The sequence below is a fragment of the Crinia signifera genome, chromosome 12, assembly GCF_055691185.1.
Source record: "Crinia signifera chromosome 12, ASM5569118v1, whole genome shotgun sequence".
Taxonomy (NCBI): domain Eukaryota; kingdom Metazoa; phylum Chordata; class Amphibia; order Anura; family Myobatrachidae; genus Crinia; species Crinia signifera.
Genome location: NC_139228.1, coordinates 48630133 through 48656246, shown reverse-complemented (window position 1 = coordinate 48656246; position 26114 = coordinate 48630133). Strand labels below are relative to the sequence as shown.

Genomic DNA, 26114 nt, shown 5'->3' with positions numbered 1-26114 from the left:
CAGTGTTGAGCCTCTTTAGTAGTTTAATTTGAGACCACCTGCTAATATCATGTCCTGTAGGTCTTTTTACATTACCAACACATGATTTATTTCAGTAAGCCAATACAGTTAGGAAACTTTTTTATTAGCTTACCTGGTTATAGAAGTAGAAGAGGGCAAAAAAGTGCAGGTATCTCACCAACAGCCATACCACATTAGATACGCCCAATCTCGTCTGATCTTCGAAGCTAAGCAGTGTTGGGCCTGGTTAGTACTTGGGTGGGAGACCACATGGAAACACCAGGTGCTGTAGGTTTTTTCCCATTACTGGCAAATTGTTTTTATTCTCTTGCTATTTAAATTGAAAACTTTTTATTTTTATTGCCAATACAGACATTTGGGAGAGGTCAAACAGACACAATAGCCATCATCTAAAGACTTACCACACTGTTTCGGCCCAATTCCAAATGCTTTTGGCAGCTAAACAGTGTTGAGCCTCTTTAGTAGTTTAATTTGAGACCACCTGCTAATATCATGTCCTTTAGGTCTTTTTACATTACCAACACATGATTTTTTTCAGTAAGCCAATACAGTTAGGAAACTTTTTTATTAACTTACCTGGTTATAGAAGTAGAAGAGGGCAAAAAAGTGCCTGTATCTCACCTACAGCCATACCACATTGGACACACCCAATCTCGTCTGATATTGGAAGCTAAGCAGTGTTGGGCCTGTTTAGTACTTGGTTGGGAGACCACATGGGAACACCAGGTGCTGTAGGTTTTTTCCCATTACTGGCAAATTGTTTTTATTCTCTAGCTATTTAAATTGGAAACTTTTTCTTTTTATTGCCAATACAGACATTTGGGAGAGGTCAAACAGACACAATAGCCATCACCTAAAGACTTACCACAACGTTTTGGCCCAATTCCAACTGCTTTTGGCAGCTAAATAGTGTTGAGCCTCTTTAGTAGTTTAATTTGAGACCACCTGCTAATATCATGTCCTGTAGGTCTTTTTACATGACCAACACATGATTTTTTTCAGTAAGCCAAAACAGTTAGGAAACTTTTTGATTAGCTTACCTGGTTATAGAAGTAGAAGAGGGCAAAAAAGTAACTGTATCTCACCTACAGCCATACCACATTGAATAAGCCTAATCTTGTCTGATCTTGGAAGCTAAGCAGTGATGGGCCTGGTTAGTACTTGGGTGGGAGACCACATGGGAACACCAGGTGCTGTAGGTTTTTTCCCATTACTGGCAAATTGTTTTTATTCTCTAGCTATTTAAATTGGAAACTTTTTTTTATTGCCAGTACAGACATTTGGAAGAGGTCAAACAGACACAATAGCCATCACCTAAAAACTTACCACACTATTTAGGCCCAATTCCAACTGCTTTTGGCAGCTAAACAGTGTTGAGCCTCTTTAGTAGATTAATTTGAGACCACCTGCTAATATTATGTCCTGTAGGTCTTTTTACATTACCAACACATGATTTTTTTCAGTAAGCCAAAACAGTTAGGAAACTTTTTTATTAGCTTACCTGGTTATGGAAGTAGAAGAGGGCAAAAAAGTGCCTGTATCTCATCTATAGCCATACCACATTGGACACACCCAATCTCGTCTGATCTTGGAAGCTAAGCAGTGTTGGGCCTGTTTAGTACTTGGGTGGGAGACCACATGGGAACACCAGGTGCTGTAGGTTTTTACCATTACTGGCAAATTGTTTTTGTTCTCTAGCTATTTAAATTGGAAACTTTTTCTTTTTATTGCCAGTACAGACATTTGGAAGAGGTCAAACAGACACAATAGCTATCACCTAAAAACTTACCACAGTGTTTAGGCCCAATTCCAACTGCTTTTGGCAGCTAAACAGTGTTGAGCCTCTTTAGTAGTTTAATTTGAGACCACCTGCTTATATCATGTCCTGTAGGTCTTTTTACATTATCAACACATGATTTTTTTCAGTAAGCCAAAACAGTTAGGAAACTTTTTTATTAGCTTACCTGGTTATAGAAGTAGAAGAGTGCAAAAAAGTGCCTTTATCTCACCTACAGCCATACCACAATGAATACGCCCAATCTCGTCTGATCTTGGAAGCTAAGCAGTGATGGGCCTGGTTAGTACTTGGGTGGGTGACCACATGGGAACACCAGGTGCTGTAGGTTTTTTCCCATTACTTGCAAATTGTTTTTATTCTCTAGCTATTTAAATTGGAAACTTTTTTTTTATTGACAGTACAGACATTTGGAAGAGGTCAAACAGACACAATAGCCATCACCTAAAAACTTACCACACTGTTTTGGCCCAATCCCAACTGCTTTTGGCAGCTAAACAGTGTTGAGCCTCTTTAGTAGTTTAATTTGAGACCACCTGCTTATATCATGTCCTGTAGGTCTTTTTACATTACCAACACATGATTTTTTTCAGTAAGCCAAAACAGTTAGGAAACTTTTTTATTAGCTTACTTGGTTATGGAAGTAGAAGAGGGCAAAAAAGTGCCGGTATCTCATCTACAGTCATACCACATTGGACACACCCAATCTCTTCTGATCTTGGAAGCTAAGCAGTGTTGGGCCTGTTTAGTACTTGGGTGGGAGACCACATGGGAACACCAGGTGCTGTAGGTTTTTCCCATTACTGGCAAATTGTTTTTATTCTCTAGCTATTTAAATTGGAAACTTTTTCTTTTTATTGCCAGTACAGACATTTGGAAGAGGTCAAACAGACACAATAGCTATCACCTAAAAACTTACCACAGTGTTTAGGCCCAATTCCAACTGCTTTTGGCAGCTAAACAGTGTTGAGTCTCTTTAGTAGTTTAATTTGAGACCACCTGCTTATATCATGTCCTGTAGGTCTTTTTACATGACCAACACATGATTCCAACTGCTTTTGGCAGCTAAACAGTGTTGAGCCTCTTTAGTAGTTTAATTTGAGACCACCTTCTAATATCATGTCCTGTAGGTCTATTTACATTACCAACACATGATTTTTTTCAGTAAGCCAATACAGTTAGGAAATTTTTTTATTAGCTTACCTGGTTATAGAAGTAGAAGAGGGCAAAAAAGTGCAGGTATCTCACCAACAGCCATACCACATTGGATACGCCCAATCTCGTCTGATCTTCGAAGCTAAGCAGTGTTGGGCCTGGTTAGTACTTGGGTGGGAGACCACATGGAAACACCAGGTGCTGTAGGTTTTTTCCCATTACTGGCAAATTGTTTTTATTCTCTTGCTATTTAAATTGAAAACTTTTTATTTTTATTGCCAATACAGACATTTGGGAGAGGTCAAACAGACACAATAGCCATCATCTAAAGACTTACCACACTGTTTCGGCCCAATTCCAACTGCTTTTGGCAGCTAAACAGTGTTGAGCCTCTTTAGTAGTTTAATTTGAGACCACCTGCTAATATCATGTCCTTTAGGTCTTTTTACATTACCAACACATGATTTTTTTCAGTAAGCCAATACAGTTAGGAAACTTTTTTATTAACTTACCTGGTTTTAGAAGTAGAAGAGGGCAAAAAAGTGCCTGTATCTCACCTACAGCCATACCACATTGGACACACCCAATCTCGTCTGATCTTGGAAGCTAAGCAGTGTTGGGCCTGTTTAGTACTTGGTTGGGAGACCACATGGGAACACCAGGTGCTGTAGGTTTTTCCCATTACTGGCAAATTGTTTTTATTCTCTAGCTATTTAAATTGGAAACTTTTTCTTTTTATTGCCAATACAGACATTTGGGAGAGGTCAAACAGACACAATAGCCATCACCTAAAGACTTACCACAACGTTTCGGCCCAATTCCAACTGCTTTTGGCAGCTAAATGGTGTTGAGCCTCTTTAGTAGTTTAATTTGAGACCACCTGCTAATATCATGTCCTGTAGGTCTTTTTACATGACCAACACATGATTTTTTTCAGTAAGCCAAAACAGTTAGGAAACTTTTTGATTAGCTTACCTGGTTATAGAAGTAGAAGAGGGCAAAAAAGTGCCTGTATTTCACCTACAGCCATACCACATTGAATAAGCCTAATCTTGTCTGATCTTGGAAGCTAAGCAGTGATGGGCCTGGTTAGTACTTGGGTGGGAGACCACATGGGAACACCAGGTGCTGTAGGTTTTTTCCCATTACTGGCAAATTGTTTTTATTCTCTAGCTATTTAAATTGGAAACTTTTTTTTATTGCCAGTACAGACATTTGGAAGAGGTCAAACAGACACAATAGCCATCACCTAAAAACTTACCACACTGTTTAGGCCCAATTCCAACTGCTTTTGGCAGCTAAACAGTGTTGAGCCTCTTTAGTAGATTAATTTGAGACCACCTGCTAATATTATGTCCTGTAGGTCTTTTTACATGACCAACACATGATTTTTTTCAGTAAGCCAAAACAGTTAGGAAACTTTTTTATTAGCTTACCTGGTTATGGAAGTAGAAGAGGGCAAAAAAGTGCCTGTATCTCATCTATAGCCATACCACATTGGACACACCCAATCTCGTCTGATCTTGGAAGCTAAACAGTGTTGGGCCTGTTTAGTACTTGGGTGGGAGACCACATGGGAACACCAGGTGCTGTAGGTTTTTACCATTACTGGCAAATTGTTTTTATTCTCTAGCTATTTAAATTGGAAACTTTTTCTTTTTATTGCCAGTACAGACATTTGGAAGAGGTCAAACAGACACAATAGCTATCACCTAAAAACTTACCACAGTGTTTAGGCCCAATTCCAACTGCTTTTGGCAGCTAAACAGTGTTGAGCCTCTTTAGTAGTTTAATTTGAGACCACCTGCTTATATCATGTCCTGTAGGTCTTTTTACATTATCAACACATGATTTTTTTCAGTAAGCCAAAACAGTTAGGAAACTTTTTTATTAGCTTACCTGGTTATAGAAGTAGAAGAGTGCAAAAAAGTGCTTTTATCTCACCTACAGCCATACCACAATGAATACGCCCAATCTCGTCTGATCTTGGAAGCTAAGCAGTGATGGGCCTGGTTAGTACTTGGGTGGGTGACCACATGGGAACACCAGGTGCTGTAGGTTTTTTCCCATTACTGGCAAATTGTTTTTATTCTCTAGCTATTTAAATTGGAAACTTTTTTTTTATTGACAGTACAGACATTTGGAAGAGGTCAAACAGACACAATAGCCATCACCTAAAAACTTACCACACTGTTTAGGCCCAATCCCAACTGCTTTTGGCAGCTAAACAGTGTTGAGCCTCTTTAGTAGTTTAATTTGAGACCACCTGCTTATATCATGTCCTGTAGGTCTTTTTACATGACCAACACATGATTTTTTTCAGTAAGCCAAAACAGTTAGGAAACTTTTTTATTAGCTTACCTGGTTATAGAAGTAGAAGAGAGCAAAAAATTGCCTGTATCGCACCTACAGCCATACCACATTGGATACGCCCAATCTCGTCTGATCTTGGAAGCTAAGCAGTGATGGGCCTGGTTAGTACTTGGGTGGGTGACCACATGGGAACACCAGGTGCTGTAGGGTTTTCCCATTACTGGCAAATTGTTTTTATTCTCTAGCTATTTAAATTGGAAACTTTTTTATTTCAAGTACAGACATTTGGAAGAGGTCAAACAGACACAATAGCCATCACCTAAAAACTTACCACACTGTTTAGGCCCAATCCCAACTGCTTTTGGCAGCTAAACAGTGTTGAGCCTCTTTAGTAGTTTAATTTGAGACCACCTGCTTATATCATGTCCTGTAGGTCTTTTTACATTATCAACACATGATTTTTTTCAGTAAGCCAAAACAGTTAGGAAACTTTTTTATTAGCTTACCTGGTTATAGAAGTAGAAGAGTGCAAAAAAGTGTCTGTATCTCACCTACAGCCATACCACATTGGATACGCCCAATCTCGTCTGATCTTGGAAGCTAAGCAGTGATGGGCCTGGTTAGTACTTGGGTGGGTGACCACATGGGAACACCAGGTGCTGTAGGTTTTTTCCCATTACTGGCAAATTGTTTTTATTCTCTAGCTATATAAATTGGAAACTTTTTTTTATTGCCAGTACAGACATTTGGAAGAGGTCAAACAGACACAATAGCCATCACCTAAAAAACTTACCACACTGTTTAGGCCCAATCCCAACTGCTTTTGGCAGCTAAACAGTGTTGAGCCTCTTTAGTAGTTTAATTTGAGACCACCTGCTTATATCATGTCCTGTAGGTCTTTTTACATGACCAACACATGATTTTTTTCAGTAAGCCAAAACAGTTAGGAAACTTTTTTATTAGCTTACCTGGTTATAGAAGTAGAAGAGTGCAAAAAAGTGCCTGTGTCTCACCTACAGCCATACTACATTGGATACACCCAATCTCATCTGATCTTGGAAGCTAAGCAGTGATGGGCCTGGTTAGTACTTGGGTGGGAGACCACATGGGAACACCAGGTGCGGTAGGTTTTTTCCCATTACTGGCAAATTGTTTTTATTCTCTAGCTATTTAAATTGGAAACTTTTTTTTATTGCCAGTACAGACATTTGGAAGAGGTCAAACAGACACAATAGCCATCACCTAAAAACTTACCACACTGTTTAGGCCCAATCCCAACTGCTTTTGGCAGCTAAACAGTGTTGAGCCTCTTTAGTAGTTTAATTTGGGACCACCTGCTTATATCATGTCCTGTAGGTCTTTTTACATTATCAACACATGATTTTTTTCAGTAAGCCAAAACAGTTAGGAAACTTTTTTATTAGCTTACCTGGTTATAGAAGTAGAAGAGAGCAAAAAAGTGCCTGTATCTCACCTACAGCCATACCACATTGGATACGCCCAATCTCGTCTGATCTTGGAAGCTAAGCAGTGATGGGCCTGGTTAGTACTTGGGTGGGAGATCACATGGGAACACCAGGTGCTGTAGGGTTTTCCCATTACTGGCAAATTGTTTTTATTCTCTAGCTATTTAAATTGGAAACTTTTTTTTATTGCCAGTACAGACATTTGGAAGAGGTCAAACAGACACAATAGCCATCACCTAAAAACTTACCACACTGTTTAGGCCCAATTCCAACTGCTTTTGGCAGCTAAACAGTGTTGAGCCTCTTTAGTAGATTAATTTGAGACCACCTGCTAATATTATGTCCTGTAGGTCTTTTTACATTACCAACACATGATTTTTTTCAGTAAGCCAAAACAGTTAGGAAACTTTTTTATTAGCTTACCTGGTTATGGAAGTAGAAGAGGGCAAAAAAGTGCCTGTATCTCATCTATAGCCATACCACATTGGACACACCCAATCTCGTCTGATCTTGGAAGCTAAGCAGTGTTGGGCCTGTTTAGTACTTGGGTGGGAGACCACATGGGAACACCAGGTGCTGTAGGTTTTTACCATTACTGGCAAATTGTTTTTATTCTCTAGCTATTTAAATTGGAAACTTTTTCTTTTTATTGCCAGTACAGACATTTGGAAGAGGTCAAACAGACACAATAGCTATCACCTAAAAACTTACCACAGTGTTTAGGCCCAATTCCAACTGCTTTTGGCAGCTAAACAGTGTTGAGCCTCTTTAGTAGTTTAATTTGAGACCACCTGCTTATATCATGTCCTGTAGGTCTTTTTACATTATCAACACATGATTTTTTTCAGTAATCCAAAACAGTTAGGAAACTTTTTTATTAGCTTACCTGGTTATAGAAGTAGAAGAGTGCAAAAAAGTGTCTGTATCTCACCTACAGCCATACCACATTGGATACGCCCAATCTCGTCTGATCTTGGAAGCTAAGCAGTGATGGGCCTGGTTAGTACTTGGGTGGGTGACCACATGGGAACACCAGGTGCTGTAGGTTTTTTTCCCATTACTGGCAAATTGTTTTTATTCTCTAGCTATATAAATTGGAAACTTTTTTTTATTGCCAGTACAGACATTTGGAAGAGGTCAAACAGACACAATAGCCATCACCTAAAAACTTACCACACTGTTTAGGCCCAATCCCAACTGCTTTTGGCAGCTAAACAGTGTTGAGCCTCTTTAGTAGTTTAATTTGAGACCACCTGCTTATATCATGTCCTGTAGGTCTTTTTACATGACCAACACATGATTTTTTTCAGTAAGCCAAAACAGTTAGGAAACTTTTTTATTAGCTTACCTGGTTATAGAAGTAGAAGAGTGCAAAAAAGTGCCTGTGTCTCACCTACAGCCATACTACATTGGATACACCCAATCTCATCTGATCTTGGAAGCTAAGCAGTGATGGGCCTGGTTAGTACTTGGGTGGGAGACCACATGGGAACACCAGGTGCGGTAGGTTTTTTCCCATTACTGGCAAATTGTTTTTATTCTCTAGCTATTTAAATTGGAAACTTTTTTTTATTGCCAGTACAGACATTTGGAAGAGGTCAAACAGACACAATAGCCATCACCTAAAAACTTACCACACTGTTTAGGCCCAATCCCAACTGCTTTTGGCAGCTAAACAGTGTTGAGCCTCTTTAGTAGTTTAATTTGGGACCACCTGCTTATATCATGTCCTGTAGGTCTTTTTACATTATCAACACATGATTTTTTTCAGTAAGCCAAAACAGTTAGGAAACTTTTTTATTAGCTTACCTGGTTATAGAAGTAGAAGAGAGCAAAAAAGTGCCTGTATCTCACCTACAGCCATACCACATTGGATACGCCTGATCTTGGAAGCTAAGCAGTGATGGGCCTGGTTAGTACTTGGGTGGGAGACCACATGGGAACACCAGGTGCGGTAGGTTTTTTCCCATTACTGGCAAATTGTTTTTATTCTCTAGCTATTTAAATTGGAAACTTTTTTTTTATTGACAGTACAGACATTTGGAAGAGGTCAAACAGACACAATAGCCATCACCTAAAAACTTACCACACTGTTTAGGCCCAATTCCAACTGCTTTTGGCAGCTAAACAGTGTTGAGCCTCTTTAGTAGTTTAATTTGAGACCACCTGCTAAAATTATGTCCTGTAGGTCTTTTTACATTACCAACACATGATTTTTTTCAGTAAGCCAAAACAGTTAGGAAACTTTTTTATTAGCTTACCTGGTTATGGAAGTAGAAGAGGGCAAAAAAGTGCCTGTATCTCATCTATAGCCATACCACATTGGACACACCCAATCTCATCTGATCTTGGAAGCTAAGCAGTGTTGGGCCTGTTTTGTACTTGGGTGGGAGACCACATGGGAACACCAGTTGCTGTATGTTTTTCCCATTACTGGCAAATTGTTTTTATTCTCTAGCTATTTAAATTGGAAACTTTTTCTTTTTATTGCCAGTACAGACATTTGGAAGAGGTCAAACAGACACAATAGCTATCACCTAAAAACTTACCACAGAGTTTAGGCCCAATTCCAACTGCTTTTGGCAGCTAAACAGTGTTGAGAATCTTTAGTAGTTTAATTTGAGACCACCTGCTTATATCATGTCCTGTAGGTCTTTTTACATTATCAACACATGATTTTTTTCAGTAAGCCAAAACAGTTAGGAAACTTTTTTATTAGCTTACCTGGTTATAGAAGTAGAAGAGGGCAAAAAAGTGCCTGTATCTCACCTACAGCCATACCACAATCGATACGCCCAATCTCGTCTGATCTTGGAAGCTAAGCAGTGATGGGCCTGGTTAGTACTTGGGTGGGTGACCACATGGGAACACCAGGTGCTGTAGGTTTTTTCCCATTACTGGCAAATTGTTTTTATTCTCTAGCTATTTAAATTGGAAACTTTTTTTTTATTGACAGTACAGACATTTGGAAGAGGTCAAACAGACACAATAGCCATCACCTAAAAACTTACCACACTGTTTAGGCCCAATTCCAACTGCTTTTGGCAGCTAAACAGTGTTGAGCCTCTTTAGTAGATTAATTTGAGACCACCTGCTAATATTATGTCCTGTAGGTCTTTTTACATTACCAACACATGATTTTTTTCAGTAAGCCAAAACAGTTAGGAAACTTTTTTATTAGCTTACCTGGTTATGGAAGTAGAAGAGGGCAAAAAAGTGCCTGTATCTCATCTATAGCCATACCACATTGGACACACCCAATCTCGTCTGATCTTGGAAGCTAAGCAGTGTTGGGCCTGTTTAGTACTTGGGTGGGAGACCACATGGGAACACCAGGTGCTGTAGGTTTTTACCATTACTGGCAAATTGTTTTTATTCTCTAGCTATTTAAATTGGAAACTTTTTCTTTTTATTGCCAGTACAGACATTTGGAAGAGGTCAAACAGACACAATAGCTATCACCTAAAAACTTACCACAGTGTTTAGGCCCAATTCCAACTGCTTTTGGCAGCTAAACAGTGTTGAGCCTCTTTAGTAGTTTAATTTGAGACCACCTGCTTATATCATGTCCTGTAGGTCTTTTTACATTATCAACACATGATTTTTTTCAGTAAGCCAAAACAGTTAGGAAACTTTTTTATTAGCTTACCTGGTTATAGAAGTAGAAGAGTGCAAAAAAGTGCCTTTATCTCACCTACAGCCATACCACAATGAATACGCCCAATCTCGTCTGATCTTGGAAGCTAAGCAGTGATGGGCCTGGTTAGTACTTGGGTGGGTGACCACATGGGAACACCAGGTGCTGTAGGTTTTTTCCCATTACTGGCAAATTGTTTTTATTCTCTAGCTATTTAAATTGGAAACTTTTTTTTTATTGACAGTACAGTCATTTGGAAGAGGTCAAACAGACACAATAGCCATCACCTAAAAACTTACCACACTGTTTAGGCCCAATCCCAACTGCTTTTGGCAGCTAAACAGTGTTGAGCCTCTTTAGTAGTTTAATTTGAGACCACCTGCTTATATCATGTCCTGTAGGTCTTTTTACATGACCAACACATGATTTTTTTCAGTAAGCCAAAACAGTTAGGAAACTTTTTTATTAGCTTACCTGGTTATAGAAGTAGAAGAGAGCAAAAAAGTGCCTGTATCTCACCTACAGCCATACCACATTGGATACGCCCAATCTCGTCTGATCTTGGAAGCTAAGCAGTGATGGGCCTGGTTAGTACTTGGGTGGGTGACCACATGGGAACACCAGGTGCTGTAGGGTTTTCCCATTACTGGCAAATTGTTTTTATTCTCTAGCTATTTAAATTGGAAACTTTTTTATTTCAAGTACAGACATTTGGAAGAGGTCAAACAGACACAATAGCCATCACCTAAAAACTTACCACACTGTTTAGGCCCAATCCCAACTGCTTTTGGCAGCTAAACAGTGTTGAGCCTCTTTAGTAGTTTAATTTGAGACCACCTGCTTATATCATGTCCTGTAGGTCTTTTTACATGACCAACACATGATTTTTTTCAGTAAGCCAAAACAGTTAGGAAACTTTTTTATTAGCTTACCTGGTTATAGAAGTAGAAGAGTGCAAAAAAGTGCCTGTGTCTCACCTACAGCCATACTACATTGGATACACCCAATCTCATCTGATCTTGGAAGCTAAGCAGTGATGGGCCTGGTTAGTACTTGGGTGGGAGACCACATGGGAACACCAGGTGCGGTAGGTTTTTTCCCATTACTGGCAAATTGTTTTTATTCTCTAGCTATTTAAATTGGAAACTTTTTTTGATTGCCAGTACAGACATTTGGAAGAGGTCAAACAGACACAATAGCCATCACCTAAAAACTTACCACACTGTTTAGGCCCAATCCCAACTGCTTTTGGCAGCTAAACAGTGTTGAGCCTCTTTAGTAGTTTAATTTGGGACCACCTGCTTATATCATGTCCTGTAGGTCTTTTTACATTATCAACACATGATTTTTTTCAGTAAGCCAAAACAGTTAGGAAACTTTTTTATTAGCTTACCTGGTTATAGAAGTAGAAGAGAGCAAAAAAGTGCCTGTATCTCACCTACAGCCATACCACATTGGATACGCCCAATCTCGTCTGATCTTGGAAGCTAAGCAGTGTTGGGCCTGTTTAGTACTTGGGTGGGAGACCACATGGGAACACCAGGTGCGGTAGGTTTTTTCCCATTACTGGCAAATTGTTTTTATTCTCTAGCTATTTAAATTGGAAACTTTTTTTTTATTGACAGTACAGACATTTGGAAGAGGTCAAACAGACACAATAGCCATCACCTAAAAACTTACCACACTGTTTAGGCCCAATTCCAACTGCTTTTGGCAGCTAAACAGTGTTGAGCCTCTTTAGTAGTTTAATTTGAGACCACCTGCTAAAATTATGTCCTGTAGGTCTTTTTACATTACCAACACATGATTTTTTTCAGTAAGCCAAAACAGTTAGGAAACTTTTTTATTGGCTTACCTGGTTATAGAAGTAGAAGAGTGCAAAAAAGTGCCTGTATCTCACCTACAGCCATACTACATTGGATACGCCCAATCTCATCTGATCTTGGAAGCTAAGCAGTGATGGGCCTGGTTAGTACTTGGGTGGGAGACCACATGGGAACACCAGGTGCGGTAGGTTTTTTCCCATTACTGGCAAATTGTTTTTATTCTCTAGCTATTTAAATTGGAAACTTTTTTTTATTGCCAGTACAGACATTTGGAAGAGGTCAAACAGACACAATAGCCATCACCTAAAAACTTACCACACTGTTTAGGCCCAATCCCAACTGCTTTTGGCAGCTAAACAGTGTTGAGCCTCTTTAGTAGTTTAATTTGAGACCACCTGCTTATATCATGTCCTGTAGGTCTTTTTACATTATCAACACATGATTTTTTTCAGTAAGTCAAAACAGTTAGGAAACTTTTTTATTAGCTTACCTGGTTATAGAAGTAGAAGAGTGCAAAAAAGTGCCTGTATCTCACCTACAGCCATACTACATTGGATACGCCCAATCTCATCTGATCTTGGAAGCTAAGCAGTGATGGGCCTGGTTAGTACTTGGGTGGGAGACCACATGGGAACACCAGGTGCGGTAGGTTTTTTCACATTACTGGCAAATTGTTTTTATTCTCTAGCTATTTAAATTGGAAACTTTTTTTTATTGCCAGTACAGACATTTGGAAGAGGTCAAACAGACACAATAGCCATCACCTAAAAACTTACCACACTGTTTAGGCCCAATCCCAACTGCTTTTGGCAGCTAAACAGTGTTGAGCCTCTTTAATAGTTTAATTTGGGACCACCTGCTTATATCATGTCCTGTAGGTCTTTTTACATTATCAACACATGATTTTTTTCAGTAAGCCAAAACAGTTAGGAAACTTTTTTATTAGCTTACCTGGTTATAGAAGTAGAAGAGTGCAAAAAAGTGACTGTATCTCACCTACAGCCGTACCACAATGGATACGCCCAATCTCGTCTGATCTTGGAAGCTAAGCAGTGATGGGCCTGGTTAGTACTTGGGTGGGTGACCACATGGGAACACCAGGTGCTGTAGGTTTTTTCCCATTACTGGCAAATTGTTTTTATTCTCTAGCTATTTAAATTGGAAACTTTTTTTTATTGCCAGTACAGACATTTGGAAGAGGTCAAACATACACAATAGCCATCACCTAAAAACTTACCACACTGTTTAGGCCCAATCCCAACTGCTTTTGGCAGCTAAACAGTGTTGAGCATCTTTAGTAGTTTAATTTGAGACCACCTGCTAATATCATGTCCTTTAGGTCTTTTTACATTATCAACACATGATTTTTTTCAGTAAGCCAATACAGTTAGGAAACTTTTTTATTAACTTACCTGGTTATAGAAGTAGAAGAGGGCAAAAAAGGGCCTGTATCTCACCTACAGCCATACCACATTGGATACGCCCAATCTCGTCTGATCTTGGAAGCTAAGCAGTGTTGGGCCTGGTTAGTACTTGGGTGGGAGACCACATGGGAACACCAGGTGCTGTAGGTTTTTTCCCATTACTGGCAAATTGTTTTTATTCTCTAGCTATTTAAATTGGAAACTTTTTTTTTTATTGCCAGTACAGACATTTGGAAGAGGTCAAACAGACACAATAGCCATAGCCTAAAAACTTACCAAACTGTTTAGGCCCAATCCCAACTGCTTTTGGCAGCTAAACAGTGTTGAGCCTCTTTTGTAGTTTAATTTGAGACCACATGCTTATATCATGTCCTGTAGGTCTTTTTACATTATCAACACATGATTTTTTTCAGTAAGCCAAAACAGTTAGGAAACCTTTTTATTAGCTTACCTGGTTATAGAAGTAGAAGAGTGCAAAAAAGTGCTTGTATCTCACCTACAGCCATACCACATTGGACATGCCCAATCTCGTCTGATCTTGGAAGCTAAGCAGTGATGGGCCTGGTTAGTACTTGGGTGGGAGACCACATGGGAACACCAGGTGCTGTAGGTTTTTTCCCATTACTGGCAAATTGTTTTTATTCTCTAGCTATTTAAATTGGAAACTTTTTTTTTTTATTGCCAATACAGACATTTGGTAGAGGTCAAACAGACACAATAGCCATCACCTAAAAACTTACCACACTGTTTAGGCCCAATTCCAACTGCTTTTGGCAGCTAAAAAGTGTTGAGCCTCTTTAGTAGTTTAATTTGAGACCACATGCTTATATCATGTCCTGTAGGTCTTTTTACATTATCAACACATGATTTTTTTCAGTAAGCCAAAACAGTTAGAAAACTTTTTGATTAGCTTACCTGGTTATAGAAGTAGAAGAGGGTAAAAAAGTGCCTGTATCTTACCTACAGCCATACCACATTGAATAAGCCTTATCTCGTCTGATCTTGGAAGCTAAGCAGTGATGGGCCTGGTTAGTACTTGGGTGGGAGACCACATGGGAACACCAGGTGCTGTTGGTTTTTTCCCATTACTGGCAAATTGTTTTTATTCTCTTGCTATTTAAATTGGAAACTTTTTATTTTTATTGCCAATACAGACATTTGGGAGAGGTCAAACAGACACAATAACCATCACCTAAAAACTTACCACACTGTTTCGGCCCAATTCCAACTGCTTTTGGCAGCTAAACAGTGATGAGCCTCTTTAGTAGTTTAATTTGAGACCACCTGCTAATATCATGTCCTTTAGGTCTTTTTACATTACCAACACATGATTTTTTTCAGTAAGCCAATACAGTTGGGAAACTTTTTTATTAACTTACCTGGTTAGAGAAGTAGAAGAGGGCAAAAAAGGGCATGTATCTCACTTACAGCCATACCACATTGGATACGCCCAATCTCGTCTGATCTTGGAAGCTAAGCAGTGTTGGGCCTGGTTAGTACTTGGGTGGGAGACCACATGGGAACACCAGGTGCTGTAGATTTTTTCCCATTACTGGCAAATTGTTTTTATTCTCTAGCTATTTAAATTGGAAACTTTTTTTTTTATTGCCAGTACAGGCATTTGGAAGAGGTCAAACAGACACAAAAGCCATCACCTAAAAACTTACCAAACTGTTTAGGCCCAATCCCAACTGCTTTTGGCAGCTAAACAGTGTTGAGCCTCTTTTGTAGTTTAATTTGAGACCACCTGCTTATATCATGTCCTGTAGGTCTTTTTACATTATCAACACATGATTTTTTTCAGTAAGCCAAAACAGTTAGGAAACTTTTTGATTAGCTTACCTGGTTATAGAAGTAGAAGAGTGCAAAAAAGTGCCTGTATCTCACCTATAGCCATACCACATTGGATACGCCCAATCTTGTCTGATTTTGGAAGCTAAGCAGTGATGGGCCTGGTTAGTACTTGGGTGGGTGACCACATGGGAACACCAGGTGCTGTAGGTTTTTTCCCATTACTGGCAAATTGTTTTTATTCTCTAGCTATATAAATTGGAAACTTTTTTTTTATTGCCAGTACAGACATTTGGAAGAGGTCAAACAGACACAATAGCCATCACCTAAAAACTTACCACACTGTTTAGGCCCAATCCCAACTGCTTTTGGCAGCTAAACAGTGTTGAGCCTCTTTAGTAGTTTAATTTGAGACCACCTGCTTATATCCATGTCCTGTAGGTCTTTTTACATTATCAACACATGATTTTTTTCAGTAAGCCAAAACAGTTAGGAAACTTTTTTATTAGCTTACCTGGTTATAGAAGTAGAAGAGTGCAAAAAAGTGCCTGTATCTCACCTACAGCCATACCACATTGGATACGCCCAATCTCATCTGATCTTGGAAGCTAAGCAGTGATGGGCCTGGTTAGTACTTGGGTGGGAGACCACATGGGAACACCAGGTGCGGTAGGTTTTTTCCCATTACTGGCAAATTGTTTTTATTCTCTAGCTATTTAAATTGGAAACTTTTTTTTATTGCCAGTACAGACATTTGGAAGAGGTCAAACAGACACAATAGCCATCACCTAAAAACTTACCACACTGTTTAGGCCCAATCCCAACTGCTTTTGGCAGCTAAACAGTGTTGAGCCTCTTTAGTAGTTTAATTTGGGACCACCTGCTTATATCATGTCCTGTAGGTCTTTTTACATTATCAACACATGATTTTTTTCAGTAAGCCAAAACAGTTAGGAAACTTTTTTATTAGCTTACCTGGTTATAGAAGTAGAAAAGTGCAAAAAAGTGCCTGCATCTCACCTACAGTCATACCACATTGGATACGCCCAATCTGGTCTGATCTTGGAAGCTAAGCAGTGATGGGCCTGGTTAGTACTTGGGTGGGTGACCACATGGGAACACCAGGTGCTGTAGGTTTTTTCCCATTACTGGCAAATTGTTTTTATTCTCTAGCTATTTAAATTGGAAACTTTTTCTTTTTATTGCCAATACAGACATTTGGGAGAGGTCAAACAGACACAATAGCCATCACCTAAAAACTTACCACACTGTTTAGGCCCAATTCCAACTGCTTTTGGCAGCTAAACAGTGTTGAGCCTCTTTAGTAGTTTAATTTGAGACCACCTGCTAAAATTATGTCCTGTAGGTCTTTTTACATTACCAACACATGATTTTTTTCAGTAAGCCAAAACAGTTAGGAAACTTTTTTATTAGCTTACCTGGTTATGGAAGTAGAAGAGGGCAAAAAAGTGCCTGTATCTCATCTATAGCCATACCACATTGGACACACCCAATCTCGTCTGATCTTGGAAGCTAAGCAGTGTTGGGCCTGTTTTGTACTTGGGTGGGAGACCACATGGGAACACCAGTTGCTGTATGTTTTTCCCATTACTGGCAAATTGTTTTTATTCTCTAGCTATTTATATTGGAAACTTTTTCTTTTTATTGCCAGTACAGACATTTGGAAGAGGTCAAACAGACACAATAGCTATCACCTAAAAACTTACCACAGAGTTTAGGCCCAATTCCAACTGCTTTTGGCAGCTAAACAGTGTTGAGAATCTTTAGTAGTTTAATTTGAGACCACCTGCTTATATCATGTCCTGTAGGTCTTTTTACATTATCAACACATGATTTTTTTCAGTAAGCCAAAACAGTTAGGAAACTTTTTTATTAGCTTACCTGGTTATAGAAGTAGAAGAGGGCAAAAAAGTGCCTGTATCTCACCTACAGCCATACCACAATCGATACGCCCAATCTCGTCTGATCTTGGAAGCTAAGCAGTGATGGCCCTGGTTAGTACTTGGGTGGGTGACCACATGGGAACACCAGGTGCTGAAGGTTTTTTTCCCATTACTGGCAAATTGTTTTTATTCTCTAGCTATTTAAATTGGAAACTTTTTTTTTTTTGACAGTACAGACATTTGGAAGAGGTCAAACAGACACAATAGCCATCACCTAAAAACTTACCACACTGTTTAGGCCCAATCCCAACTGCTTTTGGCAGCTAAACAGTGTTGAGCCTCTTTAGTAGTTTAATTTGAGACCACCTGCTTATATCATGTCCTGTAGGTCTTTTTACATTATCAACACATGATTTTTTTTAGTAAGCCAAAACAGTTAGGAAACTTTTTTATTAGCTTACCTGGTGATAGAAGTAAAAGAGTGCAAAAAAGTGCCTTTATCTCACATACAGCCATACCACTTTGGACACACCCAATCTCGTCTGATCTTGGAAGCTAAGCACTGTTGGGCCTGTTTAGTACTTGGGTGGGAGACCACATGGGAACACCAGGTGCTGTAGGTTTTGCCCATTACTGGCAAATTGTTTTTATTCTCTAGCTTTTTAAATTGGAAACTTTTTTCTCTTTTTTGCCAGTACAGACATTTGGAAGAGGTCAAACAGACACAAAAGCCATCACCTAAAAACTTACCACACTGTTTAGGCCCAATTCCAACTGCTTTTGGCAGCTAAACAGTGTTGAGCCTCTTTAGTAGTTTAATTTGAGACCACCTGCTTATATCATGTCCTGTAGGTCTTTTTACATGACCAACACATGATTTTTTTCAGTAAGCCAAAACAGTTAGGAATTTTTTTTATTAGCTTACCTGGTTATAGAAGTAGAAGAGAGCAAAAAAGTGCCTGTATCTCACCTACAGCCATACCACATTGGATACGCCCAATCTCGTCTGATCTTGGAAGCTAAGCAGTGATGGGCCTGGTTAGTACTTGGGTGGGTGACCACATGGGAACACCAGGTGCTATAGGGTTTTCTCATTACTGGCAAATTGTTTTTATTCTCTAGCTATTTAAATTGGAAACTTTTTTTATTTCCAGTACAGACATTTGGAAGAGGTCAAACAGACACAATAGCCATCACCTAAAAACTTACCACACTGCTTAGGCCCAATCCCAACTGCTTTTGGCAGCTAAACAGTGTTGAGCCTCTTTAGTAGTTTAATTTGAGACCTACTGCTTATATCATGTCCTGTAGGTCTTTTTACATTATCAACACATGATTTTTTTCAGTAAGCCAAAACAGTTAGGAAACTTTTTATTAGCTTACCTGGTTATGGAAGTAGAAGAGGGCAAAAAAGTGCCTGTATCTCATCTATAGCCATACCACATTGGACACACCCAATCTCGTCTGATCTTGGAAGCTAAGCAGTGTTGGGCCTGTTTTGTACTTGGGTGGGAGACCACATGGGAACACCAGTTGCTGTATGTTTTTCCCATTACTGGCAAATTGTTTTTATTCTCTAGCTATTTAAATTGGAAACTTTTTCTTTTTATTGCCAGTACAGATATTTGGAAGAGGTCAAACAGACACAATAGCTATCACATAAAAACTTACCACAGAGTTTAGGCCCAATTCCAACTGCTTTTGGCAGCTAAACAGTGTTGAGAATCTTTAGTAGTTTAATTTGAGACCACCTGCTTATATCATGTCCTGTAGGTCTTTTTACATTATCAACACATGATTTTTTTCAGTAAGCCAAAACAGTTAGGAAACTTTTTTATTAGCTTACCTTTTTATAGAAGTAGAAGAGGGCAAAAAAGTGCCTGTATCTCACCTACAGCCATACCACAATCGATACGCCCAATCTCGTCTGATCTTGGAAGCTAAGCAGTGATGGGCCTGGTTAGTACTTGGGTGGGTGACCACATGGGAACACCAGGTGCTGTAGGTTTTTTCCCATTACTGGCAAATTGTTTTTATTCTCTAGCTATTTAAATTGGAAACTTTTTTTTTATTGACAGTACAGACATTTGGAAGAGGTCAAACAGACACAATAGCCATCACCTAAAAACTTACCACACTGTTTAGGCCAAATCCCAACTGCTTTTGGCAGCTAAACAGTGTTGAGCCTCTTTAGTAGTTTAATTTGAGACCACCTGCTTATATCATGTCCTGTAGGTCTTTTTACATTATCAACACATGATTTTTTTTAGTAAGCCAAAACAGTTAGGAAACTTTTTTATTAGCTTACCTGGTTATAGAAGTAGAAGAGTGCAAAAAAGTGCCTTTATCTCACATACAGCCATACCACTGTGGACACACCCAATCTCGTCTGATCTTGGAAGCTAAGCGCTGTTGGGCCTGTTAAGTACTTGGGTGGGAGACCACATGGGAACACCAGGTGCTGTAGGTTTTTTCCCATTACTGGCAAATTGTTTTTATTCTCTAGCTATTTAAATTGGAAACTTTTTTTTTATTGACAGTACAGACATTTGGAAGAGGTCAAACAGACACAAAAGCCATCACCTAAAAACTTACCACACTGTTTAGGCCCAATTCCAACTGCTTTTGGCAGCTAAACAGTGTTGAGCCTCTTTAGTAGTTTAATTTGGGACCACCTGCTTATATCATGTCCTGTAGGTCTTTTTACATTATCAACACATGATTTTTTTCAGTAAGCCAAAACAGTTAGGAAACTTTTTTATTAGCTTACCTGGTTATAGAAGTAGAAAAGTGCAAAAAAGTGCCTGTATCTCACCTACAGTCATACCACATTGGATACGCCCAATCTGGTCTGATCTTGGAAGCTAAGCAGTGATGGGCCTGGTTAGTACTTGGGTGGGTGACCACATGGGAACACCAGGTGCTGTAGGTTTTTTCCCATTACTGGCAAATTGTTTTTATTCTCTAGCTATTTAAATTGGAAACTTTTTCTTTTTATTGCCAATACAGACATTTGGGAGTGGTCAAACAGACACAATAGCCATCACCTAAAAACTTACCACACTGTTTAGGCCCAATTCCAACTGCTTTTGGCAGCTAAACAGTGTTGAGCCTCTTTAGTAGTTTAATTTGAGACCACCTGCTAAAATTATGTCCTGTAGGTCTTTTTACATTACCAACACATGATTTTTTTCAGTAAGCCAAAACAGTTAGGAAACTTTTTTATTAGCTTACCTGGTTATGGAAGTAGAAGAGGGCAAAAAAGTGCCTGTATCTCATCTATAGCCATACCACATTGGACACACCCAATCTCGTCTGATCTTGGAAGCTAAGCAGTGTTGGGCCTGTTTTGTACTTGGGTGGGAGACCACATGGGAACACCAGTTGCTGTTTGTTTTTCCCATTACTGGCAAATTGTTTTTATTCTCTAGCTATTTAAATTGGAAACTTTTTCTTTTTATTGCCAGTACAGACATTTGGAAGAGGTCAAACAGACACAATAGCTATCACCTAAAAACTTACCACAGAGTTTAGGCCCAATTCCAACTGCTTTTGGCAGCTAAACAGTGTTGAGAATCTTTAGTAGTTTAATTTGAGACCACCTGCTTATATCATGTCCTGTAGGTCTTTTTACATTATCAACACATGATTTTTTTTAGTAAGCCAAAACAGTTAGGAAACTTTTTTATTAGCTTACCTGGTTATAGAAGTAGAAGAGGGCAAAAAAGTGCCTGTATCTCACCTACAGCCATACCACAATCGATACGCCCAATCTCGTCTGATCTTGGAAGCTAAGCAGTGATGGGCCTGGTTAGTACTTGGGTGGGTGACCACATGGGAACACCAGGTGCTGAAGGTTTTTTTCCCATTACTGGCAAATTGTTTTTATTCTCTAGCTATTTAAATTGGAAACTTTTTTTTTATTGACAGTACAGACATTTGGAAGAGGTCAAACAGACACAATAGCCATCACCTAAAAACTTACCACACTGTTTAGGCCCAATCCCAACTGCTTTTGGCAGCTAAACAGTGTTGAGCCTCTTTAGTAGTTTAATTTGAGATCACCTGCTTATATCATGTCCTGTAGGTCTTTTTACATTATCAACACATGATTTTTTTTAGTAAGCCAAAACAGTTAGGAAACTTTTTTATTAGCTTACCTGGTGATAGAAGTAAAAGAGTGCAAAAAAGTGCCTTTATCTCACGTACAGCCATACCACTTTGGACACACCCAATCTCGTCTGATCTTGGAAGCTAAGCACTGTTGGGCCTGTTTAGTACTTGGGTGGGAGACCACATGGGAACACCAGGTGCTGTAGGTTTTGCCCATTACTGGCAAATTGTTTTTATTCTCTAGCTTTTTAAATTGGAAACTTTTTTCTCTTTTTTGCCAGTACAGACATTTGGAAGAGGTCAAACAGACACAAAAGCCATCACCTAAAAACTTACCACACTGTTTAGGCCCAATTCCAACTGCTTTTGGCAGCTAAACAGTGTTGAGCCTCTTTAGTAGTTTAATTTGAGACCACCTGCTTATATCATGTCCTGTAGGTCTTTTTACATGACCAACACATGATTTTTTTCAATAAGCCAAAACAGTTAGGAATTTTTTTTATTAGCTTACCTGGTTATAGAAGTAGAAGAGAGCAAAAAAGTGCCTGTATCTCACCTACAGCCATACCACATTGGATACGCCCAATCTCGTCTGATCTTGGAAGCTAAGCAGTGATGGGCCTGGTTAGTACTTGGGTGGGTGACCACATGGGAACACCAGGTGCTATAGGGTTTTCTCATTACTGGCAAATTGTTTTTATTCTCTAGCTATTTAAATTGGAAACTTTTTTTATTTCCAGTACAGACATTTGGAAGAGGTCAAACAGACACAATAGCCATCACCTAAAAACTTACCACACTGCTTAGGCCCAATCCCAACTGCTTTTGGCAGCTAAACAGTGTTGAGCCTCTTTAGTAGTTTAATTTGAGACCTACTGCTTATATCATGTCCTGTAGGTCTTTTTACATTATCAACACATGATTTTTTTCAGTAAGCCAAAACAGTTAGGAAAATTTTTTATTAGCTTACCTGGTTATAGAAGTAGAAGAGTGCAAAAAAGTGCCTGCATCTCACCTACAGCCATACTACATTGGATACGCCCAATCTAATCTGATCTTGGAAGCTAAGCAGTGATGGGCCTGGTTAGTACTTGGGTGGGAGACCACATGGGAACACCAGGTGCTGTAGGTTTTTTCCCATTACTGGCAAATTGTTTTTATTCTCTAGCTATTTAAATTGGAAACTTTTTTTATTTCCAGTACAGACATTTGGAAGAGGTCAAACAGACACAATAGCCATCACCTAAAAACTTACCACACTGCTTAGGCCCAATCCCAACTGCTTTTGGCAGCTAAACAGTGTTGAGCCTCTTTAGTAGTTTAATTTGAGACCTACTGCTTATATCATGTCCTGTAGGTCTTTTTACATTATCAACACATGATTTTTTTCAGTAAGCCAAAACAGTTAGGAAAATTTTTTATTAGCTTACCTGGTTATAGAAGTAGAAGAGTGCAAAAAAGTGCCTGTATCTCACCTACAGCCATACTACATTGGATACGCCCAATCTAATCTGATCTTGGAAGCTAAGCAGTGATGGACCTGGTTAGTACTTGGGTGGGAGACCACATGGGAACACCAGGTGCTGTAGGTTTTTTCACATTACTGGCAAATTGTTTTTATTCTCTAGCTATTTAAATTGGAAACTTTTTTTTATTGCCAGTACAGACATTTGGAAGAGGTCAAACAGACACAATAGCCATCACCTAAAAACTTCCTACACTGTTTAGGCCCAATCCCAACTGCTTTTGGCAGCTAAACAGTGTTGAGCCTCTTTAGTAGTTTAATTTGGGACCACCTGCTTATATCATGTCCTGTAGGTCTTTTTACATTATCAACACATGATTTTTTTCAGTAAGCCAAAACAGTTAGGAAACTTTTTTATTAGCTTACCTGGTTATAGAAGTAGAAGAGTGCAAAAAAGTGCCTGTATCTCACCTACAGCCATACTACATTGGATACGCCCAATCTAATCTGATCTTGGAAGCTAAGCAGTGATGGGCCTGGTTAGTACTTGGGTGGGAGACCACATGGGAACACCAGGTGCTGTAGGTTTTTTCCCATTACTGGCAAATTGTTTTTATTCTCTAGCTATTTAAATTGGAAACTTTTTTTTATTGCCAGTACAGACATTTGGAAGAGGTCAAACAGACACAATAGCCATCACCTAAAAACTTCCTACACTGTTTAGGCCCAATCCCAACTGCTTTTGGCAGCTAAACAGTGTTTAGTCTCTTTAGTAGTTTAATTAGGAAACAACTTGCTTATATCATGTCCTGTAGGTCTTTTTACATTATCAACACATGATTTTTTTCAGTAATCCAAAACAGTTAGGAAACTTTTTTATTAGCTTACCTGGTTATAGAAGTAGAAGAGTGCAAAAAAGTGCCTGCATCTCACCTACAGTCATACCACATTGGATACGCCCAATCTCGTCTGATCTTGGAAGCTAAGCAGTGATGGGCCTTGTTAGTACTTGGGTGGGTGACCACATGGGAACACCAGGTGCTGTAGGGATTTCCCATTACTGGCAAATTGTTTTTATTCTCTAGCTATTTAAATTGGAAACTTTTTCTTTTTATTGCCAATACAGACATTTGGGAGAGGTCAAACAGACACAATAGCCATCACCTAAAAACTTACCACACTGTTTAGGCCCAATTCCAACTGCTTTTGGCAGCTAAACAGTGTTGAGCCTCTTTAGTAGTTTAATTTGAGACCACCTGCTAAAATTATGTCCTGTAGGTCTTTTTACATTACCAACACATGATTTTTTTCAGTAAGCCAAAACAGTTAGGAAACTTTTTTATTAGCTTACCTGGTTATGGAAGTAGAAGAGGGCAAAAAAGTGCCTGTATCTCATCTATAGGCATACCACATTGGACATACCCAATCTCGTCTGATCTTGGAAGCTAAGCAGTGTTGGGCCTGTTTTGTACTTGGGTGGGAGACCACATGGGAACACCAGTTGCTGTATGTTTTTCCCATTACTGGCAAATTGTTTTTATTCTCTAGCTATTTAAATTGGAAACTTTTTCTTTTTATTGCCAGTACAGACATTTGGAAGAGGTCAAACAGACACAATAGCTATCACCTAAAAACTTACCACAGAGTTTAGGCCCAATTCCAACTGCTTTTGGCAGCTAAAAGGTGTTGAGAATCTTTAGTAGTTTAATTTGAGACCACCTGCTTATATCATGTCCTGTAGGTCTTTTTACATTATCAACACATGAATTTTTTCAGTAAGCCAAAACAGTTAGGAAACTTTTTTATTAGCTTACCTGGTTATAGAAGTAGAAGAGGGCAAAAAAGTGCCTGTATCTCACCTACAGCCATACCACAATCGATACGCCCAATCTCGTCTGATCTTGGAAGCTATGCAGTGATGGGCCTGGTTAGTACTTGGGTGGGTGACCACATGGGAACACCAGGTGCTGTAGGTTTTTTCCCATTACTGGCAAATTGTTTTTATTCTCTAGCTATTTAAATTGGAAACTTTTTTTTTATTGACAGTACAGACATTTGGAAGAGGTCAAACAGACACAATAGCCATCACCTAAAAACTTACCACACTGTTTAGGCCCAATCCCAACTGCTTTTGGCAGCTAAACAGTGTTGAGCCTCTTTAGTAGTTTAATTTGAGACCACCTGCTTATATCATGTCCTGTAGGTCTTTTTACATAATCAACACATGATTTTTTTTAGTAAGCCAAAACAGTTAGGAAACTTTTTTATTAGCTTACCTGGTTATAGAAGTAGAAGAGTGCAAAAAAGTGCCTTTGTCTCACATACAGCCATACCACTTTGGACACACCCAATCTCGTCTGATCTTGGAAGCTAAGCACTGTTGGGCCTGTTTAGTACTTGGGTGGGAGACCACATGGGAACACCAGGTGCTGTAGGTTTTGCCCATTACTGGCAAATTGTTTTTATTCTCTAGCTTTTTAAATTGGAAACTTTTTCTCTTTTTTGCCAGTACAGACATTTGGAAGAGGTCAAACAGACACAAAAGCCATCACCTAAAAACTTACCACACTGTTTAGGCCCAATTCCAACTGCTTTTGGCAGCTAAACAGTGTTGAGCCTCTTTAGTAGTTTAATTTGAGACCACCTGCTTATATCATGTCCTGTAGGTCTTTTTACATGACCAACACATGATTTTTTTCAGTAAGCCAAAACAGTTAGGAATTTTTTTTATTAGCTTACCTGGTTATAGAAGTAGAAGAGAGCAAAAAAGTGCCTTTATCTCACCTACAGCCATACCACATTGGATACGCCCAATCTCGTCTGATCTTGGAAGCTAAGCAGTGATGGGCCTGGTTAGTACTTGGGTGGGTGACCACATGGGAACACCAGGTGCTATAGGGTTTTCTCATTACTGCCAAATTGTTTTTATTCTCTAGCTATTTAAATTGGAAACATTTTTTATTTCCAGTACAGACATTTGGAAGAGGTCAAACAGACACAATAGCCATCACCTAAAAACTTACCACACTGCTTAGGCCCAATCCCAACTGCTTTTGGCAGCTAAACATTGTTGAGCCTCTTTAGTAGTTTAATTTGAGACCTACTGCTTATATCATGTCCTGTAGGTCTTTTTACATTATCAACACATGATTTTTTTCAGTAAGCCAAAACAGTTAGGAAATTTTTTTATTAGCTTACCTGGTT

General features: G+C 39.1%; 48 non-coding genes and 8 pseudogenes across 48 annotated transcripts; all 56 read left to right on the top strand.

Annotated features, from left to right (window-relative positions):
- Positions 1-176: 176 nt before the first annotated feature.
- Positions 177-295, top strand: LOC146051479 (5S ribosomal RNA; annotated as a pseudogene).
- A 345-nt stretch (positions 296-640) lies between these two features.
- On the top strand, positions 641-759 carry LOC146051134 (5S ribosomal RNA). Its single transcript, XR_014466547.1, has one exon. It is a non-coding gene; the product is annotated as a 5S ribosomal RNA (ribosomal RNA).
- Positions 760-1104: 345 nt separating this feature from the next.
- On the top strand, positions 1105-1223 carry LOC146051424 (5S ribosomal RNA). Its single transcript, XR_014466809.1, has one exon. It is a non-coding gene; the product is annotated as a 5S ribosomal RNA (ribosomal RNA).
- A 342-nt stretch (positions 1224-1565) lies between these two features.
- LOC146051023 (5S ribosomal RNA) lies at positions 1566-1684 on the top strand. Its single transcript, XR_014466446.1, has one exon. It is a non-coding gene; the product is annotated as a 5S ribosomal RNA (ribosomal RNA).
- Positions 1685-2028: 344 nt separating this feature from the next.
- On the top strand, positions 2029-2147 carry LOC146050964 (5S ribosomal RNA). Its single transcript, XR_014466397.1, has one exon. It is a non-coding gene; the product is annotated as a 5S ribosomal RNA (ribosomal RNA).
- A 343-nt stretch (positions 2148-2490) lies between these two features.
- Positions 2491-2609, top strand: LOC146051084 (5S ribosomal RNA). Its single transcript, XR_014466501.1, has one exon. It is a non-coding gene; the product is annotated as a 5S ribosomal RNA (ribosomal RNA).
- Positions 2610-3062: 453 nt separating this feature from the next.
- On the top strand, positions 3063-3181 carry LOC146051383 (5S ribosomal RNA). Its single transcript, XR_014466771.1, has one exon. It is a non-coding gene; the product is annotated as a 5S ribosomal RNA (ribosomal RNA).
- A 345-nt stretch (positions 3182-3526) lies between these two features.
- LOC146050900 (5S ribosomal RNA) lies at positions 3527-3645 on the top strand. The gene has a single exon (XR_014466380.1). It is a non-coding gene; the product is annotated as a 5S ribosomal RNA (ribosomal RNA).
- Positions 3646-3989: 344 nt separating this feature from the next.
- Positions 3990-4108, top strand: LOC146051423 (5S ribosomal RNA). The gene has a single exon (XR_014466808.1). It is a non-coding gene; the product is annotated as a 5S ribosomal RNA (ribosomal RNA).
- A 342-nt stretch (positions 4109-4450) lies between these two features.
- LOC146051099 (5S ribosomal RNA) lies at positions 4451-4569 on the top strand. The gene has a single exon (XR_014466515.1). It is a non-coding gene; the product is annotated as a 5S ribosomal RNA (ribosomal RNA).
- A 344-nt stretch (positions 4570-4913) lies between these two features.
- On the top strand, positions 4914-5032 carry LOC146050963 (5S ribosomal RNA). The gene has a single exon (XR_014466396.1). It is a non-coding gene; the product is annotated as a 5S ribosomal RNA (ribosomal RNA).
- Positions 5033-5375: 343 nt separating this feature from the next.
- On the top strand, positions 5376-5494 carry LOC146051017 (5S ribosomal RNA). The gene has a single exon (XR_014466440.1). It is a non-coding gene; the product is annotated as a 5S ribosomal RNA (ribosomal RNA).
- Positions 5495-5833: 339 nt separating this feature from the next.
- On the top strand, positions 5834-5952 carry LOC146051433 (5S ribosomal RNA). The gene has a single exon (XR_014466817.1). It is a non-coding gene; the product is annotated as a 5S ribosomal RNA (ribosomal RNA).
- Positions 5953-6295: 343 nt separating this feature from the next.
- Positions 6296-6414, top strand: LOC146051095 (5S ribosomal RNA). The gene has a single exon (XR_014466511.1). It is a non-coding gene; the product is annotated as a 5S ribosomal RNA (ribosomal RNA).
- Positions 6415-6756: 342 nt separating this feature from the next.
- LOC146051246 (5S ribosomal RNA) lies at positions 6757-6875 on the top strand. The gene has a single exon (XR_014466648.1). It is a non-coding gene; the product is annotated as a 5S ribosomal RNA (ribosomal RNA).
- A 341-nt stretch (positions 6876-7216) lies between these two features.
- Positions 7217-7335, top strand: LOC146051022 (5S ribosomal RNA). Its single transcript, XR_014466445.1, has one exon. It is a non-coding gene; the product is annotated as a 5S ribosomal RNA (ribosomal RNA).
- A 344-nt stretch (positions 7336-7679) lies between these two features.
- LOC146051420 (5S ribosomal RNA) lies at positions 7680-7798 on the top strand. The gene has a single exon (XR_014466805.1). It is a non-coding gene; the product is annotated as a 5S ribosomal RNA (ribosomal RNA).
- Positions 7799-8141: 343 nt separating this feature from the next.
- Positions 8142-8260, top strand: LOC146051094 (5S ribosomal RNA). The gene has a single exon (XR_014466510.1). It is a non-coding gene; the product is annotated as a 5S ribosomal RNA (ribosomal RNA).
- A 342-nt stretch (positions 8261-8602) lies between these two features.
- On the top strand, positions 8603-8711 carry LOC146050801 (5S ribosomal RNA; annotated as a pseudogene).
- Positions 8712-9054: 343 nt separating this feature from the next.
- Positions 9055-9173, top strand: LOC146051437 (5S ribosomal RNA). The gene has a single exon (XR_014466820.1). It is a non-coding gene; the product is annotated as a 5S ribosomal RNA (ribosomal RNA).
- A 344-nt stretch (positions 9174-9517) lies between these two features.
- Positions 9518-9636, top strand: LOC146051164 (5S ribosomal RNA). The gene has a single exon (XR_014466574.1). It is a non-coding gene; the product is annotated as a 5S ribosomal RNA (ribosomal RNA).
- Positions 9637-9979: 343 nt separating this feature from the next.
- Positions 9980-10098, top strand: LOC146051021 (5S ribosomal RNA). The gene has a single exon (XR_014466444.1). It is a non-coding gene; the product is annotated as a 5S ribosomal RNA (ribosomal RNA).
- A 344-nt stretch (positions 10099-10442) lies between these two features.
- Positions 10443-10561, top strand: LOC146050962 (5S ribosomal RNA). The gene has a single exon (XR_014466395.1). It is a non-coding gene; the product is annotated as a 5S ribosomal RNA (ribosomal RNA).
- A 343-nt stretch (positions 10562-10904) lies between these two features.
- Positions 10905-11023, top strand: LOC146051013 (5S ribosomal RNA). Its single transcript, XR_014466438.1, has one exon. It is a non-coding gene; the product is annotated as a 5S ribosomal RNA (ribosomal RNA).
- A 339-nt stretch (positions 11024-11362) lies between these two features.
- Positions 11363-11481, top strand: LOC146051092 (5S ribosomal RNA). Its single transcript, XR_014466509.1, has one exon. It is a non-coding gene; the product is annotated as a 5S ribosomal RNA (ribosomal RNA).
- A 342-nt stretch (positions 11482-11823) lies between these two features.
- On the top strand, positions 11824-11942 carry LOC146051149 (5S ribosomal RNA). Its single transcript, XR_014466560.1, has one exon. It is a non-coding gene; the product is annotated as a 5S ribosomal RNA (ribosomal RNA).
- A 343-nt stretch (positions 11943-12285) lies between these two features.
- LOC146051194 (5S ribosomal RNA) lies at positions 12286-12404 on the top strand. Its single transcript, XR_014466600.1, has one exon. It is a non-coding gene; the product is annotated as a 5S ribosomal RNA (ribosomal RNA).
- A 342-nt stretch (positions 12405-12746) lies between these two features.
- LOC146051192 (5S ribosomal RNA) lies at positions 12747-12865 on the top strand. The gene has a single exon (XR_014466599.1). It is a non-coding gene; the product is annotated as a 5S ribosomal RNA (ribosomal RNA).
- A 342-nt stretch (positions 12866-13207) lies between these two features.
- On the top strand, positions 13208-13326 carry LOC146051108 (5S ribosomal RNA). The gene has a single exon (XR_014466523.1). It is a non-coding gene; the product is annotated as a 5S ribosomal RNA (ribosomal RNA).
- Positions 13327-13668: 342 nt separating this feature from the next.
- LOC146050969 (5S ribosomal RNA) lies at positions 13669-13787 on the top strand. Its single transcript, XR_014466402.1, has one exon. It is a non-coding gene; the product is annotated as a 5S ribosomal RNA (ribosomal RNA).
- A 344-nt stretch (positions 13788-14131) lies between these two features.
- On the top strand, positions 14132-14250 carry LOC146051025 (5S ribosomal RNA). The gene has a single exon (XR_014466448.1). It is a non-coding gene; the product is annotated as a 5S ribosomal RNA (ribosomal RNA).
- Positions 14251-14595: 345 nt separating this feature from the next.
- Positions 14596-14714, top strand: LOC146051473 (5S ribosomal RNA; annotated as a pseudogene).
- A 345-nt stretch (positions 14715-15059) lies between these two features.
- LOC146051057 (5S ribosomal RNA) lies at positions 15060-15178 on the top strand. Its single transcript, XR_014466477.1, has one exon. It is a non-coding gene; the product is annotated as a 5S ribosomal RNA (ribosomal RNA).
- Positions 15179-15522: 344 nt separating this feature from the next.
- On the top strand, positions 15523-15641 carry LOC146051318 (5S ribosomal RNA). The gene has a single exon (XR_014466713.1). It is a non-coding gene; the product is annotated as a 5S ribosomal RNA (ribosomal RNA).
- Positions 15642-15985: 344 nt separating this feature from the next.
- Positions 15986-16104, top strand: LOC146051037 (5S ribosomal RNA). The gene has a single exon (XR_014466459.1). It is a non-coding gene; the product is annotated as a 5S ribosomal RNA (ribosomal RNA).
- Positions 16105-16446: 342 nt separating this feature from the next.
- LOC146051157 (5S ribosomal RNA) lies at positions 16447-16565 on the top strand. The gene has a single exon (XR_014466568.1). It is a non-coding gene; the product is annotated as a 5S ribosomal RNA (ribosomal RNA).
- A 345-nt stretch (positions 16566-16910) lies between these two features.
- On the top strand, positions 16911-17029 carry LOC146051459 (5S ribosomal RNA; annotated as a pseudogene).
- Positions 17030-17373: 344 nt separating this feature from the next.
- Positions 17374-17492, top strand: LOC146051485 (5S ribosomal RNA; annotated as a pseudogene).
- Positions 17493-17836: 344 nt separating this feature from the next.
- LOC146051267 (5S ribosomal RNA) lies at positions 17837-17955 on the top strand. The gene has a single exon (XR_014466667.1). It is a non-coding gene; the product is annotated as a 5S ribosomal RNA (ribosomal RNA).
- Positions 17956-18300: 345 nt separating this feature from the next.
- On the top strand, positions 18301-18419 carry LOC146051240 (5S ribosomal RNA). Its single transcript, XR_014466642.1, has one exon. It is a non-coding gene; the product is annotated as a 5S ribosomal RNA (ribosomal RNA).
- A 339-nt stretch (positions 18420-18758) lies between these two features.
- LOC146051456 (5S ribosomal RNA) lies at positions 18759-18877 on the top strand (annotated as a pseudogene).
- Positions 18878-19221: 344 nt separating this feature from the next.
- LOC146051163 (5S ribosomal RNA) lies at positions 19222-19340 on the top strand. Its single transcript, XR_014466573.1, has one exon. It is a non-coding gene; the product is annotated as a 5S ribosomal RNA (ribosomal RNA).
- Positions 19341-19683: 343 nt separating this feature from the next.
- On the top strand, positions 19684-19802 carry LOC146051155 (5S ribosomal RNA). Its single transcript, XR_014466566.1, has one exon. It is a non-coding gene; the product is annotated as a 5S ribosomal RNA (ribosomal RNA).
- Positions 19803-20145: 343 nt separating this feature from the next.
- LOC146051156 (5S ribosomal RNA) lies at positions 20146-20264 on the top strand. The gene has a single exon (XR_014466567.1). It is a non-coding gene; the product is annotated as a 5S ribosomal RNA (ribosomal RNA).
- A 345-nt stretch (positions 20265-20609) lies between these two features.
- LOC146050737 (5S ribosomal RNA) lies at positions 20610-20728 on the top strand (annotated as a pseudogene).
- A 344-nt stretch (positions 20729-21072) lies between these two features.
- On the top strand, positions 21073-21191 carry LOC146051368 (5S ribosomal RNA). The gene has a single exon (XR_014466758.1). It is a non-coding gene; the product is annotated as a 5S ribosomal RNA (ribosomal RNA).
- Positions 21192-21535: 344 nt separating this feature from the next.
- On the top strand, positions 21536-21654 carry LOC146051301 (5S ribosomal RNA). Its single transcript, XR_014466698.1, has one exon. It is a non-coding gene; the product is annotated as a 5S ribosomal RNA (ribosomal RNA).
- A 345-nt stretch (positions 21655-21999) lies between these two features.
- Positions 22000-22118, top strand: LOC146051239 (5S ribosomal RNA). The gene has a single exon (XR_014466641.1). It is a non-coding gene; the product is annotated as a 5S ribosomal RNA (ribosomal RNA).
- Positions 22119-22458: 340 nt separating this feature from the next.
- Positions 22459-22577, top strand: LOC146051253 (5S ribosomal RNA). Its single transcript, XR_014466654.1, has one exon. It is a non-coding gene; the product is annotated as a 5S ribosomal RNA (ribosomal RNA).
- A 341-nt stretch (positions 22578-22918) lies between these two features.
- On the top strand, positions 22919-23037 carry LOC146051330 (5S ribosomal RNA). The gene has a single exon (XR_014466724.1). It is a non-coding gene; the product is annotated as a 5S ribosomal RNA (ribosomal RNA).
- Positions 23038-23379: 342 nt separating this feature from the next.
- On the top strand, positions 23380-23498 carry LOC146051252 (5S ribosomal RNA). Its single transcript, XR_014466653.1, has one exon. It is a non-coding gene; the product is annotated as a 5S ribosomal RNA (ribosomal RNA).
- A 343-nt stretch (positions 23499-23841) lies between these two features.
- On the top strand, positions 23842-23960 carry LOC146051366 (5S ribosomal RNA). Its single transcript, XR_014466756.1, has one exon. It is a non-coding gene; the product is annotated as a 5S ribosomal RNA (ribosomal RNA).
- Positions 23961-24304: 344 nt separating this feature from the next.
- On the top strand, positions 24305-24423 carry LOC146050775 (5S ribosomal RNA; annotated as a pseudogene).
- A 344-nt stretch (positions 24424-24767) lies between these two features.
- On the top strand, positions 24768-24886 carry LOC146051390 (5S ribosomal RNA). Its single transcript, XR_014466778.1, has one exon. It is a non-coding gene; the product is annotated as a 5S ribosomal RNA (ribosomal RNA).
- Positions 24887-25229: 343 nt separating this feature from the next.
- LOC146051266 (5S ribosomal RNA) lies at positions 25230-25348 on the top strand. The gene has a single exon (XR_014466666.1). It is a non-coding gene; the product is annotated as a 5S ribosomal RNA (ribosomal RNA).
- Positions 25349-25692: 344 nt separating this feature from the next.
- LOC146051238 (5S ribosomal RNA) lies at positions 25693-25811 on the top strand. Its single transcript, XR_014466640.1, has one exon. It is a non-coding gene; the product is annotated as a 5S ribosomal RNA (ribosomal RNA).
- The last annotated feature ends 303 nt before the right edge of the window (positions 25812-26114 follow it).